This window comes from Marmota marmota, unplaced genomic scaffold (genome assembly GCF_001458135.2).
Source record: "Marmota marmota marmota unplaced genomic scaffold, marMar, whole genome shotgun sequence".
NCBI lineage: Eukaryota > Metazoa > Chordata > Mammalia > Rodentia > Sciuridae > Marmota > Marmota marmota.
In genome coordinates, this window is record NW_026000241.1 from 24,380,189 (window position 1) to 24,385,298 (window position 5,110).

The window sequence follows — 5,110 nt, forward strand, 5'->3', positions numbered from 1 at the left end:
AGATAGGAGAGATGAGAGAGTGTGTTGTGTTGTGTGTTGTTGGGAGGGGGGATAGTAGAGGATAGGAAAGGCAGCAGAACACAACAGACACTAGTATGGCAATATGTATCAATGGATGTGTAATTGATGTGATTCTGCAATCTGTATATGGGCTAAAAATGGGAGTTCATAACCCACTTGAAGCAAAGTGTGAAATATGATATATCAAGAACTATGTAATGTTTTGAACAACCAACAATAAAAAATAAAAAAAAATAAAAAAACAGCGGGGGCTGCCGATTTGGCCTGATTTGCTGACCACTGATATAAAGCATGATCTTTAGGTGGTCTGAGTTCCATGGTTAGGATCTCTGGTCAAACCTCTGGGAAAAATTGGATATGGAAGAATGACAACTCTAAAGATGAAATGTCCCAGGATTCAGACGCATATAGGCCATCCAGAAGACAGGCCTCTGGTCACATGCAATGGACCATCTTTCCCTCTGGAAATCTGAATTTCCATAGCAGGTTTAAGCCATGGAAAAACCTGTGAAGCAAGTGTAAGCAAGTACCCTTTGCCCCAGCCGATTTTTATGACCTGGAAGAATTGGTGATGATCCATTTGTTGATTTTTAATTCTTTATTGTTTTTCTTTTTTAAGCTTATATTTATTAGGGTGCTTTCTGTGTAGTGGGTGGTATGTTGATACAGAGATCTCCAGAGTTCTCAGAAGAGTATTCCTCAATTAAACATAAACACACAGAGATACACACTCCCACACCTTCCTGGGACCAGGCATAAGAGTTCATACTAGTGCAAAAGGATTTAATTAGTGTTTCAAAGTTTTATCCTACTGCTCATTAATCTTTACATTAATTCCATGTACTATTATTATTAATTCCATTTAACATATGAGAAAACTGAGGTTCAAAAGGCTCATTACTTGCCCAAGTCACATAGAAGTAAATGAGGTCCACAACCAACTGGAAATTGAATTGGGGGGACATCTGACTTCAAAACCTATGAATAGTCAGGCACAGTGGTGCAAACCTATATATCCCAGCTACTCAGAAAGCTGAACCTGGAGGATCGAAAGTTCAAGGTTAATCTCAACAATTTAGCGAGACCCCCATCTCAAAATAAGAAATTAAAAATGGTATGTCGGGGGAGGGCACATAGCTCAGTGGTAGATTGTCATTGGGCTCAATCCCCAGTTCTGTAAAAACAAAAAATTTCGAGGGTTGGGCTTGTCTCCTCTACAACTTAGGGTCCCAGCTCAGGGGAGTTATTACGTGGCTTACCTGGCTAAGGTATTTACTCATAAGGAAAATGACAGTACTTGCTATGGTTGTTCAGTTTCCTTTGGATAGGACCAGAAATTAGATGACCAGGGGGGTAGCACTGGGTTTGGTTCTAGGAACTGAAATGACTCAGAGAAAGTATCCAGATCTTTTAGGAGCCAACAAAATTCAAAAATTAAGTACCAATATTGAGGCCCAAGAAGGAAGCTCTGGTCATTTCCAGAGAAGTCATATTAACACAAGGGACAAGTCTGAGGCTATACACAAGGAATGTGATACAGAGAATGTGAGTGCCCCAGAGATCAGAAATGAGTGAGGAAAAAGGAAAAGTCGAGAATTTTTCAACATAGGCCAGAATGAGGTTGGGGAGTAGGGAGTTTGAATTGGATTCTAGCTGAGAAGAGGAAGTAGCACAGCTTAAAGCTATGGGTGGTGGTTAGACAGAGGTAATTGGAAATGTCTTTATGGAAGAGTTGGTGATGGAGTTTGAGCTGGCCCTTAAGGGATTGGCAGCGTTGAACTAGACCAGGGAGTTATTTTGGGAGACTTGAGGAACAAATTTGGGTCTTTTCCTGACCAGGAAATAGCAAACTGCTATTGTGCTTACCTAGAATTTAACAGGAGGCTTAGTTCCATGAGTATTCTTGGTCTTTGCCTCCCCAGTGGTCCAAGAATTAGGTATCTTATGTTCATATCAAGGAATTGCCCTGGGAACTGTGGGGGTAGCCCAGTGATACAGACTGTGCTTAGCATGCATGAAGCTCTGGGTTCAAGCCCCAGTAGCCAAAAAACAAAAGCAACAAAGTCTTGCCCCGTATCTAACCAGAGGATCAAAAGTTGAAGATACAGGATAGGGTTTCTTCAGATGGATGCTGTGACCTAGGTGTTTTTCTTATAGAAATGACACTTCAATGTTTTATGGTAGATCTTATAAACAGAAGAAGAATTTTGTCAGTGTGTGTGCAGCAGGGAATCTATCTTGGGAGTTTGTGACTGTGTTCTAGATGTCATAAGATATACATATTGCACAAGATAAGGAACTCTCATCAAGGTTCTGACAGAAGGAATTTGGGCATAAATAATAGGCCAATCTGGAAACCACTGAACTCTGAGGAAGTCCAGAACCCCAGCAAGTGCCTTCCTTTCTTCACTCAGAGCACTGTGTTGTTGTGTCCCACCGCACTATAAATTAAGCAATGAGCTGAGGCTTTGCTATTGTTCTGCTTCGTTTCGGAAGACAATGCCTCTGCCCTCCTTTGCATTCATCTACCCTCCCATGCCAGCAAAAGTTTAAAAATCCCACTAACCAAGACTAATTTTGAATTCAGAAAAAAAAAAAAAACATCTGGGATTCTAAAAGTTGATCACATGACTGTGTAATATTAATTTTCCAAAGAACAGACAAAATACAGAACATGAACTAACTGGTCAGGACACCAAGTCTCTCTTACCAGTGAAGCAGCTGGAGCAGTGATCAGTGATCGGGAGCAAGCTTTGCATGTGGGGGGTTGTGCAGCAACCCTGAAGAAATGTCCTTTGGTTGATAAAGATCCTGACTTTCTCCCAAGTTGCTTGGTTGCAGTCATCACAGAGGACTGCATTGGGATCTGGCAAAATATAGCAAGGTAAATAATCCTTTGAGGCTCCATTTGTTTTAGAAACCCTTTTTATTTTTAAATATTTTTTATTAGTTATTGATGGACCTTTATTTAATTGCTTATATGTGGTGCTGAGGATTGAACCCAGTGCCTCACACGTGCTAGGCAAGCGCTCTACCACTGAGCCACAACTCCAGCTTCTAGAAACCCTTTTTAAAGCAACATCCAGGAGGAAGAAAACTCCAAGAATGATTAAGAGAATCTGCAGAATAAAGGAAAGCCATGGAGTTACCCACAACAAGTAGGTACTTTGATCGGATTTTAAATTCTCATGAATACATTAGTGGGTGGCCACGTGGCTTCCCTGTTTGAGATTTTGAGAAGCATTGGCTTCACGGCCCCATGGATGGCCACAGCACCTCTGAGCCTTGAATCCACACCTAGGAGCAGAGGAGACAGGCTTTTCCCCTCCCCCTCCCTTCCACCCCTCCATCCTGAACCACTCAGGGTGGGTACGGAGCTTGATCCCCCAGTGTCAGGGATAATGTAGCAGCATGAAGACGGCTTTATTTTATTTTGTTTGAGGACTGAAATACAAAATGATTATGGCATATGGCACTTTTTTTTTTTACATAGGAATAGAACAGATGGGGTACAGGGAGTCTACACAATTATTTTATTACTTTTGGGTTGTTACCAATGTTTGCTCCTTCTCAGAACAGTAACACCGGAAATTTTAATGACATCATTCAGGTAATGTGCATGAGTGGTGTGTGTGTGTGTGTGTGTGTAACACTGAGTTTCAGACTGATGGGCAGTCTCCTAGCAGGGTCCTTTGATAAGAGTCAACCTGGTTCCTTGTAGGCACAGTTAGGAAGCAAAATTACAGACCTCCAGAATGTGAGTTTGGCTTAGAAATCATAGGTGAATTAATGTCCAGAGAGGACATTAATGATTTGGAAGATAACACAGCCTGCTGATCAAGATGTGTCATAACTCTGAAGAATCCAGCATGATATAGTGGAAAGAGCATTGGCCTAACACCCAGGCTATCCGAGTTCTTCTATCAGATCTATTGCTCATTGACCAGTTGTGTGACCTTGGATAAGTTATTTAGTCTCTCTGCATCTATTTCCTTATTTATAAAAATGGCTGTAGCAATTTAATACTTACTTGACCTCTGTCAGGACTGTGAGAGCATACGGGCCTGAATGGTCTTTAAAAAGTGCTCTATAAAAATAAATACTAGTATAGATGTGTACGTTTATGGGTATCTCTACCAAAATGTAGGTTGTATAGTATTATGGAAAACTTTGGGAAAAGGAGAATTTATTTGTTAGGATTCATTTGGTTGTTCCATTGCAAATAATGAATCCTGATTTAAATTCACTTAGAACAGAGAAAGAAAGAGATTGAGAGATGACTTTGACTTACTATTCCTGTAACTGAGAAGTCCAGAGATAAATGGGCATCAGGTTCAGCTGGATATAGGGATTCAGGTGATGTCACCTGGGTCTCCTCACTCCTCCTCAATTCAGTTGTCCTCTTTGATGGCTCTGTTGTTAGAGTGCAGCTCCTGGTAGATTCAGGCTCACTCCATCTATAAACCTTCCAGTCCCCATTTTTTTTAAAGTACTTCTAGTTCCTTCTTTCATCTAATTGAAATATAGGGCTCACTTTTTGGCATAGATGCATCTCTGAGCCAGTTACTGGTGGTGAGAGAACATATAGTGATCAGCTTGTACCCAGATTGAGGAGATGAGTCCAAAACTGAGGGTGAAGACATTTTTAGCCAAGAAGTAAGGACCGAGGAGGAAGGAATGGTTTCCAAAAAATGAATGTGGGCACCATTACCAGAAGAAGGAGGAATGGATCCTGCACTGGGAAAATATCACAGAGGTAGCTTAGAATCAGGCAGGCCAAGGTCCCAATCCTAACCTTGTGTAGTCTTGGATAAATATCTTAACTTCTCTGAACCTCAGTTTCTTCTTCTATAGTATAAGAAGAATCATCCTGTCTCCCAAGGATTATGGAATGATGGAATGCTATAAACATTGTCAAGAAAGACGAGCAGCCAGGCACTGGTGGCACAAGCCTATAATCCCAGTGACTCAGGAGGCTGAAGCAGGAGGATCACAAGTTTGAGGTCAGCAATCTAGTGGGCCCTATCTCAAAAATTATAAAGAATCGGGGATATGGGATGGAATTCCATGTTGAAACACCCTTGGGTTC

At 41.2% G+C, this 5,110-nt stretch overlaps 1 long non-coding RNA gene across 1 annotated transcript in view; it reads right to left on the minus strand.

The window, feature by feature from the left end:
- The window catches only part of LOC125613782, a 14,217-nt gene extending 9,361 nt beyond the window's left edge, over nt 1-4,856 (minus strand). The window contains exons 1-2 of the long non-coding RNA XR_007344360.1: nt 4,313-4,856; nt 2,732-2,887 (exon numbers count right to left, since the gene is read on the minus strand). This is a non-coding gene — a long non-coding RNA (uncharacterized LOC125613782). The remainder of the gene's footprint in view (nt 1-2,731; nt 2,888-4,312) is intronic.
- Between the last annotated feature and the right edge of the window lie 254 nt (nt 4,857-5,110).